This window comes from Cherax quadricarinatus, chromosome 8, assembly GCF_038502225.1.
Source record: "Cherax quadricarinatus isolate ZL_2023a chromosome 8, ASM3850222v1, whole genome shotgun sequence".
Lineage (NCBI taxonomy): Eukaryota > Metazoa > Arthropoda > Malacostraca > Decapoda > Parastacidae > Cherax > Cherax quadricarinatus.
The window spans coordinates 41,433,787-41,446,943 of NC_091299.1; positions in this window are offsets into that span (position 1 = coordinate 41,433,787).

The following is a 13,157-nucleotide window of genomic DNA, read 5'->3' on the forward strand; positions in this document are numbered from 1 at the left end:
TCATCAACAAATAGTGGTCATGGAGGATAGAGGATCATTTATCTCTTTAAATTTTTGAAATCTTAAATTAATTTTTTATCAAAAAACTTTAACAAAAATATATTTATTTTTGTACTATTCTGAGTTTATTACAGCCTGATCAATAGAGCTTAAAAGCTCTTGGCCTGTTTTAATTATTTTTATTATATATTTTCAATAGATTTAAATACTTAATTCCACATAGTTAAAAAAAATGATTTTTGTTGCGGATAATATAAATCTTTTAATCTGAATAGTTTTAATTATATTTATATTTGTTCTGCACTTGTAATGTGTTATGGTGCAAGAAAAGTCTCCATAATTTCTAATTGCTCTCATTTCCACAATAGCAAGTGCCTAAGACATAATAGTAGTTACAGAAAAAATCACAGTACCATTGCTGAAACAATTAGCATACAATGTGGACTTTGATAAGCAACAGTAGTTGCTGTCATCATCGCCATGACTGTTAAGTATAAAAGTCATATTACCATAGGTAGAACAAGCAACAAACAACCTGCATTTTGGAGAGCAGCAGTTGTTATTGTCTTCATAACTCAACTATTTAAGACATTAGCACAGTACCTAAAATCCTCATAGATTAGACACCAGTTATTTATTTAACATGAATTACATAAAGTAGAATGTATTGGTAAAAAGTTATATTTTCCTTAGTCTTCCAAACCTATCTACTAGCCCCTAAATACTATATAGGGAGAAACACGATAAAATTATTGTTTATCATAGCTTTAAAGCTACAAAGCATTGATTTCAAAATTACTGTAATTAGCTGCAGTAGTTTTGGTCTGCTTTTTCTTTTTTTTTCCCCCCAAAACTTTGAATTTTTTTTTTTTTTTTTTTAACAAGTCGGCCATCTCCCACTGAGGCAGGGTGACCCAAAAAGAAAGAAAAAAATCCCCAAAAAGAAAATACTTTCATCATCATTCAACTCTTTCACCTCACTCACACATAATCACTGTTTTTGCAGAGGTGCTCAGAACACAACAGTTTAGAAGCATATACATATAAAGATACACAACATATCCCTCCAAACTATCAATATCCCGAACCCCTCCTTTAGAGTGCAGGCATTGTACTTCCCATTTCCAGGACTCAAGTCCGGCTATATAAAAATAACCAGTTACCCTGAATCCCTTCACTAAATATTACCCTGCTCACACTCAACAGATCATCAGGTCCCAAATACCATTTGTCTCCATTCACTCCTATCAAACACGCTCATGCACGCCTGCTGGAAGTCCAAGCCCCTCGCCCACTAAACCTCCCTTACCCCTTCCTTCCAACCTTTTCGAGGACGACCCCTACCCCGCCTTCCTTCCCCTACAGATTTAAATGCTCTCCATGTCATTCTACTTTGATCCATTCTCTCTAAATGACCAAACCACCTCAACAACCCCTCTTCACCCCTCTGACTAATACTTTTATTAACTCCACACCTTCTCCTAATTTCCACACTCCGAATTTTCTGCATAATATTTACACCACACATTGCCCTTAGACAGGACATCTCCACTGCCTCCAACCGCCTCCTTGCTGCTGCATTCACAACCCAAGCAAGCTTCACACCCATATAAGAGTGTTGGTACTACTATACTTTCATACATTCTCTTCTTTGCCTCCATAGATAATGGTTTACTCTTTTCTATGTCCACTTTCTATTTTTTTTTTTCACACAGGGTTTGACAAGGTTAAGGATCCCTAGCTTTATTGACAAGCTATTTACAGGTTAAGGATTCCTAACTTTATTGGCAAGCTAAGAGCTGTTACCTACATCAGCTCATTTGAAAGCATTTTTATTGTTATGAGACATAGAGAAGAGAGAAGAGACCTTGAGAAGAGAGGAATGCAGAGGAGAGAGATTTTGGGAGATGTTAAGTGAATGTATAGGAGCCTTTGAACCAAGTGAGAGAGTAATTGTGGTAGGGGACCTGAATGCTAAAGTAGGAGAAACTTTTGAAAGGGTGTGGTAGGTAAGTTTGGGGTGCCAGGTGTAAATGATAATGGGAGCCCTTTGATTGAACTTTGTATAGAAAGGGGTTTAGTTATAGGTAATACATATTTTAAGAAAAAGAGGATAAATAAGTATACAAGATATGATGTAGGGCGAAATGACAGTAGTTTGTTGGATTATGTATTGGTAGATAAAAGACTGTTGAGTAGACTTCAGGATGTACATGTTTATAGAGGGGCCACAGATATATCAGATCACTTTCTAGTTGTAGCTACACTGAGAGTAAAAGGTAGATGGGATACAAGGAGAATAGAAGCATCAGGGAAGAGAGAGGTGAAGGTTTATAAACTAAAAGAGGAGGCAGTTAGGGAAAGATATAAACAGCTATTGGAGGATAGATGGGCTAATGAGAGCATAGGCAATGGGGTCGAAGAGGTATGGGGTAGGTTTAAAAATGTAGTGTTAGAGTGTTCAGCAGAAGTTTGTGGTTACAGGAAAGTGGGTGCGGGAGGGAAGAGGAGCGATTGGTGGAATGATGATGTAAAGAGAGTAGTAAGGGAGAAAAAGTTAGCATATGAGAAGTTTTTACAAAGTAGAAGTGATGCAAGGAGGGAAGAGTATATGGAGAAAAAGAGAGAGGTTAAGAGAGTGGTGAAGCAATGTAAAAAGAGAGCAAATGAGAGAGTGGGTGAGATGTTATCAACAAATTTTGTTGAAAATAAGAAAAAGTTTTGGAGTGAGATTAACAAGTTAAGGAAGCCTAGAGAACAAATGGATTTGTCAGTTAAAAATAGGAGAGGAGAGTTATTAAATGGAGAGTTAGAGGTATTGGGAAGATGGAGGGAATATTTTGAGGAATTGTTAAATGTTGATGAAGATAGGGAAGCTGTAATTTCGTGTATAGGGCAAGGAGGAATAACATCTTGTAGGAGTGAGGAAGAGCCGGTTGTGAGTGTGGGGGAAGTTCGTGAGGCAGTAGGTAAAATGAAAGGTGGTAAGGCAGCCGGGATTGATGGGATAAAGATAGAAATGTTAAAAGCAGGTGGGGATATAGTTTTGGAGTGGTTGGTGCAATTATTTAATAAATGTATGGAAGAGGGTAAGGTACCTAGGGATTGGCAGAGAGCATGCATAGTTCCTTTGTATAAAGGCAAAGGGGACAAAAGAGAGTGCAAAAATTATAGGGGGATAAGTCTGTTGAGTGTACCTGGTAAAGTGTATGGTAGAGTTATTATTGAAAGAATTAAGAGTAAGACTGAGAATAGGATAGCAGATGAACAAGGAGGCTTTAGGAAAGGTAGGGGGTGTGTGGACCAGGTGTTTACAGTGAAACATATAAGTGAACAGTATTTAGATAAGGCTAAAGAGGTCTTTGTGGCATTTATGGATTTGGAAAAGGCGTATGACAGGGTGGATAGGGGGGCAATGTGGCAGATGTTGCAGGTGTATGGTGTAGGAGGAAGGTTACTGAAAGCAGTGAAGAGTTTTTACGAGGATAGTGAGGCTCAAGTTAGAGTACATAGGAAAGAGGGAAATTATTTCCCAGTAAAAGTAGGCCTTAGACAAGGATGTGTGATGTCACTGTGGTTGTTTAATATATTTATAGATGGGGTTGTAAGAGAAGTAAATGCAAGGGTCTTGACAAGAGGCGTGGAGTTAAAAGATAAAGAATCACACATAAAGTGGGAGTTGTCACAGTTGCTCTTTGCTGATGACACTGTGCTCTTGGGAGATTCTGAAGAGAAGTTGCAGAGATTGGTGGATGAATTTGGTAGGGTGTGCAAAAGAAGAAAATTAAAAGTAAATACAGGAAAGAGTAAGGTTATGAGGATAACAAAAAGATTAGGTGATGAAAGATTGGATATCGGATTGGAGGGAGAGAGTATGGAGGAGGTGAATGTATTCAGATATTTGGGAGTGGACGTGTCAGCGGATGGGTCTATGAAGGATGAGGTGAATCATAGAATTGATGAGGGGAAAAGGGTGAGTGGTGCACTTAGGAGTCTGTGGAGACAAAGAACTTTGTCCTTGGAGGCAAAGAGGGGAATGTATGAGAGTATAGTTTTACCAACACTCTTATATGGGTGTGAAGCATGGGTGATGAATGTTGCAGCGAGGAGAAGGCTGGAGGCAGTGGAGATGTCATGTCTGAGGGCAATGTGTAGTGTGAATATAATGCAGAGAATTCGTAGTTTGGAAGTTAGGAGGAGGTGCGGGATTACCAAAACTGTTGTCCAGAGGGCTGAGGAAGGGTTGTTGAGGTGGTTCAAACATGTAGAGAGAATGGAGCAAAACAGAATGACTTCAAGAGTGTATCAGTCTGTAGTGGAAGGAAGGCGGGGTAGGGGTCGGCCTAGGAAAGGTTGGAGGGAGGGGGTAAAGGAGGTTTTGTGTGCGAGGGGCTTGGACTTCCAGCAGGCGTGCGTGAGCGTGTTTGATAGGAGTGAATGGAGACGAATGGTTTTTAATACTTGACGTGCTGTTGGAGTGTGAGCAAAGTAGCATTTATGAAGGGGTTCAGGTAAACCGGCAGGCCGGACTTGAGTCCTGGAGATGGGAAGTACAGTGCCTGCACTCTGAAGGAGGGGTGTTAATGTTGCAGTTTAAAAACTGTAGTGTAAAGCTCCCTTCTGGCAAGACAGTGATGGAGTGAATGATGGTGAAAGTTTTTCTTTTTCGGGCCACCCTGCCTTGGTGGGAATCGGCCAGTGTGATAATAAAAAAAAAATAACAACATACAAGTAGGGAACAGTATGAAGTTGGAGCCATCTGTGGGCCAGCATTTTCATTTGATCAACTGACTTTATCTCGTTGACACCATTATGCTGTACAAATGTGTTCCATACTCGAGTCATCTTGGGCATATATGATCTCAGATGGAGTGATGTTCTGGAAAAGGGTACAGCCAGAGTGAAATTGCTGCTTTCTACCCGTCTTGTGGCATAAAAGCTTGTTTCACGCTGTCCTCGAAGTGGATCCAAGTGTGGTACTTTCACAATATTGGCCTTGTACATAACAGTAAGGCCACCCACATCCCTCCTGTGTTGAAGGCTCTGCTGAAATGACAGATCTATCCAGGATGGGTCCAGGCAAGAGATGAGACATCTTGCTCTGTTCTCTACTCTCTCAAGCAGTCACAGATGAGAGGGGAGGCAAGCAAACCAAGAAAGTGGAGCATACTCAAGGTGTGAGCATACTTGTGCCTCGTACAGAATGTTGCAACCCCTACTGTCAAGCAGATGCGAGATACGGCGAAGTGCTGTAAGCTTCCTGGCTGCCTTGTTTGCAAGATTTACAACATGGTTCTTCATGATTAGTTTGGAGTCAAATTTCACCCCAAGGATATCAACTTCTTCTCCAGGTGCTAACACCCTCCCATTCATCCTTACTACTGCACCAGCATTACCATCATGGTGCCTAGAGACGATCATCATTTGCCTTTTCTCAGGTGCAAATGTTACTTGCCATCTATTTCCCCAAGCTGATATAGCTCTTAGCTATATATTCTTTAGAATCTCCCATAAGCACAGTATCATCAGCAAAAAGCAACTGTGTCAATTTCCATTTTGTATTTGATTCCCCATAATTTAATCCCACCCCTCTTCCGAACCATGGTGACATTACACATCCCTGTCTAAGACCTACTTTTACCGGGAAGTAGTCTCCCTCTCTTTTACACACCCTAACCTATCCTCATAAAAACTCTTTACAGCATTTAGTAACATACCACCTATTCCATATACTACTTGCAACATCTGCCACATAGCTCCCCTATCCACTCTATCATATGCCTTTTCTAAATCCATAAATGCAATAAAAACTTCCCTACCGTTATCTAAATACTGTTCACACATATGCTTCAATGTAAACACTTGATCTACACATCCCCTACCCACTCTAAAACTTCCTTGCTCATCTGCAATCCTTCATTCTGTCTTACCTCTAATTCTTTCAGTTATAACCCTACCATACAATTTTCCTGATATACTCAGTAAACTTATTCCTCTATAATTTTTACAATCTCTCTTGTCCCCCTTTGCTTTATATAAAGGGACTATACATGCTCTCTTCCAATCTCTAGGTACCTTCCCCTCTTTCATACATTTATTAAACAAAAATACCAACCACTCCAACACTATATCCCCCCTGCTTTTAACATTTCTGTCATGATCACGTCAGTTCCAGCTGCTTTACCCCCTTTTATTCTACGTAATGCCTGACGCACCTCTCCCACACTCACATCCTGTTCTTCTTCACTCCTAAAAGATGGTATACCTCCCTGGCCAGTGCATGAAATTACCACCTCCCTTTATACAACACAATAAGCACACAAACATAATTATCAATATATTGTTTACAAAACTTGTTTACAAAAACAAACAAACAAACAAAATCATCATCATCATCATCATCATCCTCCTCCTCCTCCTCCTCCTTCTCCTCCTTCTCCTCCTCCTCCTTCTCCTCCTTCTCCTCCTTCTCCTCCTTCTCCTTCTCCTTCTCCTCCTTCTCCTTCTCCTCCTTCTCCTTCTCCTCCTCCTCCTTCTCCTCCTTCTCCTTCTCCTCCTTCTCCTTCTCCTCCTTCTCCTTCTCCTCCTTCTCCTTCTCCTCCTTCTCCTTCTCCTCCTTCTCCTTCTCCTCCTTCTCCTTCTCCTCCTTCTCCTCCTTCTCCTTCTCCTTCTCCTCCTTCTCCTTCTCCTCCTCCTCCTTCTCCTCCTTCTCCTTCTCCTCCTCCTCCTCCTCCTCCTCCTCCTCCTCCTCCTTCTTCTCCTCCTTCTCCTCCTCCTCCTTCTCCTCCTTCTCCTCCTTCCGTCGATATTTAAAAGTTCCTCAAAATATTCTCGCCATCTACCCAAAACCTCCATCTCCCCATCTACTAACTCCCCTACTCTGTTTTTAACTGACAAATCCATTTGTTCCCTAGGCTTTTTTAACTTGTTTAACTCACTCCAAAATTTTTTCTTATTTTCATTAAAATTTCTTGACACTGCCTCTCCCTCTATCATCTGCTCTCCTTTTGCACTCTCTCACCACTCTCTTCACCTTTCTTTTACTCTCCATATACTCTACTCTTTTTAAAACACTTCTGCTTTGTAGAAACCTCTCATAAGCTAACTTTTTCTCTTTTATCACAACCTTTACTTCATCATTCCACCCATCACTCCTCTTTCCTCCTGCACCCACCCTCCTGTAACCACAAACTTCTGCCCCACATTCTAATACTGCATTTTTTAAAACTATTCCAACCCTCTTCAACTCCCCAACTGCTCATACTTGCACCAGTCCACCTTTCTGCCAATAGTTGCTTTTATCTCACCCAAACTTCCTGCTCCCTTAGTTTATACACTCTCACCTCCCTCTTACTTGTTGCCATTTTCCTCTTTTCCCATCTACCTCCTACTCTAACTGTAGCTATAACTAAATAATGATCCGATATGTCAGCTGCCCCTCTATAAATGTGTACATCCTTGAGCCTACCCATCAACCTTTTATCCACCAATACATAATCTAACAAACTACTTTCATTACGTGCTATATCATACCTTGTATATTTATTTATTCTCTTCATAAAATGTGTATTACTTATTACTAAACCTCTTTCTGCACATAGCTCAATTAAAGGCTCCCCATTTTCATTTATCCCTGGCACCCCAAATTTACCTACTACTCCCTCTACAATATTTTTGCCCACTTTAGCATTGATTAATTAACTCACTAAATGAGCAACTTCAACATTCATACTCACATTTTTTTTGTGGCCAGTTCTCTCAAGTCGCATCTAAGTAGATTTTATCTGGGTATCCATATTACATTGTCAAAGTGATCTTTAATGTGGGTCTCAGTTAATGCTGCAAACATTGCATTTGTCTCAGTAAGGAATCTATCAGTATACCTGTATCTTAAAAAATAAATTATTATTTTTCTTTTATAACAAAAGCCATCTCCCATGGAGGTAGGGTGACCCGAGAAAGAAGAAACATTTTCACTGTCATTCATTAATACAAATTCTGAATTCTCTGCACAATATTCACACCACACATTGCCCTCAAACATGAAATCTCCTTCACTGCCTCCGGCTTCCTCTTTGCTACAACATTCAAAAGCTATGCTTCACACCTATACAACAGTATTCATGTCACCATACTCTGGTACATATCCATGGAGGTGAAAAAGAGGAATGTACTAGAATGTAGTGGTACCAACTGTTGTATGGGTGTAAACCATGGGTTTTGAAAGCTGCAGCAAATAGGAGACTGGAGGCAGTGGAGAAGACATGTTTGAGGGCAAAGTGTGGTGTGCATATTATGAAGAGAATTTAGAGGTTTGGAGACTAGGAAGAGTTACCAAAACTATTATCCAGAGGGCTGAGGAGGGGCTTGTAAAAGTGGTTTGGACTTTTAGAAAGGACGAAGAAAAATAGGGTAACTAGGAGAGAATATTAATCTAGGCCAGAGGGAGGGAAGGGTAGGGAGTTGTCTTAGGAAAGGTTAGAGGTAGGAGTAAAGGAGGTTTTAAGTGTTAAAGACATCCAGCAGACTTGTGTGAGTGTGTTAGAAGTGAGTGTAGGAAAGTGATTTTTATTGATTTTTTGTGCTGTTGGAGTTTACGCAAATTAACATTTATGAAGGGATTCAGTGGAAACTGTTTAGCCAAACTTGAGTCCTGGAGGGGATAAATATAGTGCCTGCGCTCTGAAAAAATGGTGAGGATTTTGCTCTTTGGAGGGTCATCTGAGCTGTATTGTTAGCATGCTTCTCCCAAGACATTGATTGAATGGGAGACTGTTCAAGTGTTAAAACATTAATATCTTTTTGTGATGAGGCATCCACTATCTTTGTTTCTAACCCAACTTGGCTAACAGGTAGTGGAAAATTGTTGTCATTTCTAGTCATTCATTTTCTTTTCCTTCTACTGAAATATATCTGGTCCGTATGATTTTGAATACAATACTTCCCAGTTCCAGGACTCAAGTTTGGCTAACCAGTTTCCCTGAATCCCTTCACAAAATATTACCATGCTCACACTCCAACAGCTCGTCAGGTCCCAAAAACCATTAGTTTCCATTCACTCCTATCTGACACATTCACACACTTACTGGAAGCCAAGCCCCTCGCCCACAAAACCTCCTTTACCCCCTCCCTCCAACCTTTTCAAGGATGACCCTTACCCCACCTTCCTTCCCCAATAGATTTATATGTTCTCCAAGTCATTCTACTTTGTTCCATTTCTCTAAATGACCAAACCACCTCAGCAGCCCCTCTTCAGCCCTCTGACTAATATTTTAGTAACTCCACACTTCCTAGTTTCCACACTACAAATTCTCTGCATAATATTTACACCACACATTGCCCTTAGACATAATATCTCCACTGCCTCCTGCCACCTCCTTGCTGCAACATTTACATCCCATGCTTCACACCCATATACAAGTGTTGTTACCACTATACTCTCGTACATTCCCTTCTTTGCCTCCATGGATCTCCTCAGATACCTCAATGCACCACTCACCTTTTTTTCTTCATCAGTTCTATGGTTTACCTCATCCTTCATAAACCCATCCACTGACAAGTCAACTCCCAAATATCTGAAAACATTCACTTTTTCCATACTCCAATGTGATATCCAATTTTTTTAATCTAAATTGTTTGATACCCTCATCACCGTACTCTTATCTGTATTCACTCTCAACTTTCTACCTTTACTCTCACTCCCAAACTCGTCCACTAACCTTTGCAACTTTTCTTTAGACTCCCCCAAAAGCACAGTATCATCAGCAAAAAGTTACTGTGTCAAGTCTCATTTTGTATTTGATTCCCCATAATTTAATCCTACCCCTCTCCCCAAAGCACTGACATTTACTTCTTTTGCAACCCCATCTATAAATATGTTAGACAACCATGGTGACATTACACATCCCTGTATAAGACTTACTTTTACCGGGAGGTAATCTTCCTTTCTCCTACACACCCTAACCTGAACCTCGCTATCCTCATAGTATTTAGTAACTTACTATCTATTCCATACACTTGCAACATCTGCCACTTTAAAGGAGGGGTTTGGATATTGGCAGTTTGGAGGGAGGTCTAAACTCTCATATCTGAGTGCCTCTGCAAAGACTGATTATGCATGAGTGATAGCGAGTGTTGAATGATGATGAAAGTTTTTTTTTCTTTCTTTTTAGGTTACCCTGCCTCGGTGGGAAATTGCCGACGTGTTAAAAAAAAACAATTAGAAGAGATGCTCAGGTGTCTATTCCTCCTGGCTCTTCTCAAGGGATATGTAGGGCACTTTATTTTATAGCACTCATTTGTAGTGATTAATTTGTAACACATTTCGTGGCGAAAATATTTGTACTGGGTAGAGGGAGATAAGCCTTCAGTTTAAACATCATGACATTTTTTGAGTGGTCAAATCTCTTATCTCCCATTCATTTTTTCAGACTTTCTGTATTTGCAAATACCCCAAACAGAGTTTACACATTTATCTTTCTTATTAGCAATAATTTATGGGGTCAGTATTTTAAACTATTTCAATTTCTGGATTTTTACTAGAACTGAGAACATTTATGATTGGTGTTCCATTCATGCAAATACTTTTCAAATTCAGATAGACCAGGTAAAAATTTATTTAGAGAAGAGATGCTGACAAGTATGTCTGTAATCCTTATGAATATGCTTTTGTTTTTATCACGTATCCAGTAAATTGAGTAGCTTTACAGGTTCTCTCTTATCTCAGACAACCCAACATGTTTAGTGTGTATAACAGTCTGACAATATGTAACTCACACTTAGGGTACACCATCTTTTTTGGGGCATAATGGGCAGATGTCATCCATAGTTTCCATAAATCTCTCTCATTGGTGAATGACCCTCACAGGCTCAGCACAATACAACATGATACAATCTTTATTAACTCTTTCAGGGTCCAGACCTCTGATCTGAAACTTTTTCTTAGTGTCAAAATGTTTCTCCCCAAGAATAATAAGTTAGTGGTCTTGGTGCAATTTACACACCATCAATTTTTGCCCTATTGGGTTCCTATTTTGGGCTAATTCCATTTCTCCAGTTAACCAAATTCTTTGCGGTTTCGCTAGTATGCCTTCCATTCTGTCAGTTGAATACAAGAAACAACCCATTCAGCTATTTCAACTATCCAATAAAGTGATCAGGATTTGGTAATTTGGCCAGTATCAAACAAGTAGAGTCCATAATAATCATTGTAGACATTCCTGTCACTAAAACATTTTCACTCTTCATTACTTACATCCCAAGCCCTCTTTATTACATTCGCTTTCCATTTTGGATTCTTATTCACACAAATAAAAGATTTACTCTATTTCTTGGATAATAATATTTTATTTTATTTTATTATCACACTGGCCAATTCCCACCAAGGCAGGGTGGCCCAAAAAAGAAAAACTTTCACCATCATTCACTCCATCACTGTCTTGCCAGAAGGGTGCTTTACACTACAGTTTTTAAACTGCAACATTAACACCCCTCCTTCAGAGTGCAGGCACTGTACTTCCCATCTCCAGGACTCAAGTCCTGACCAGGAAAGATTTTTCATGGCTTACACCATTTCAATAATTGAATCAGACCTAATAAAAACCCATAAACCAGATGGGAGGGGGGTTGTAGGGGGCTTTACCCCAATGGAATATCAACAAAAATTGTATATTTCTGCTACTTTGAGCTTAATTTCAAGCTACTTCCATTCCTGAATCCTATCAAAATCATCTCTGTTTTAGTAATATGTAGTCCATTCTATCAAGTAATACCAGGAAACTGAGAATAAGCGATGAAAAACATCCAAAAATACACTGCAAAGTCAATATTTTAAGCCATACACACTGTCAGTTTTGGTTTTCCTGTGCACTGTGTAGGGCAGGAATTTTTTATATGGTGCACACTCACTGCACAGACGCATTGTCATCCACGTTCGTAGCTTATCTGAGTGAGCTGAACTCATCACGTAGTACTACGTGATAGACCCTGATGATTAAGAAAAGCCAGAGAAGAATGTCTCGGTGCCTGAAGAGGAGCTGTCAACCAACATGTTTGTAATCCTTAAGAATGTACCTTCATTTTTATCACAGATACAGTGAATAGAGTCGTTTTGCAAATTAACTCTCCTGTCTGTCAGACAATCGAAAGGGTTAAATCGTGTGTTGCTGAGTTTGTAGTGTTTTGGATTGTATTAATCAAGAGTTTAAAATAGGAAGCAATGTGAAACAACAGGAAGCAGTACAGCGGAAAAGTAAGTAATACAACACAACACGTAATACAACACAGCAGCAAGTAATACAACACAGTGGGAAATAATAAAATAGAACAGCAGGTAATGCAGCAGAACAGTAAATAATACAGAACAAGAACAGAAAAGCAAAAGTATTACAACAGAAGAGGCAATAATTCAGAAGAATGAGATGTAATGCAAGAGCACACAAAGTATACAAGAGAAAATAATGAATAACATAATCTGAGAGAATGTGAGAAACAAATCACTGTTGAGCTTGATGTAACAGTTTGTGGAACACATGAGAATTGCGAGGGACTGTAGGGAAGAATGTAGGTGACTGATGGAACATGAGAAAACCTTTTGGAAGACATGACAGAAGATGAGGGGAACACCAAGTATCACAAGGAAACTTAGTGAAATATGAGAACATTAAGACTTTAAGGTTGATTGTTGATTTTTCTGGTCACTCTGATAGGAAAGACATTCTGGGATTCATAAAACTCTGGATAATCACACTTTTTTTTTTTTTTTTGTCTTATTATTGGCCATTGCTTTTTAGTATTATCTGTTGAAGTACTGGGAAATGTTAAGCATGAAATAACTGATTGTCTGATAATTGATGATCTACTGTCATTTGTTAGTGATTGGTATTCGAACCTGTGGGATATCAGTCCTTGAATTAACAGAACATCATATTAGGACTGCCAGACTGTAGGTTCAAATTCAGTTGTTACAGTCATTCATTATAAATTTGCAGTACATTATGAATATAACATTGTAAAACATTGAAGGTTACTAATCGTAGGGTATACAGTAGATCATGTGGAAACATTACCCACCAGGATATACTCCACAACATAAGGGAACATTGTGCATGAGGGCCTACAACATAACAAGAGGGAACATTATACACTGAGACATACAA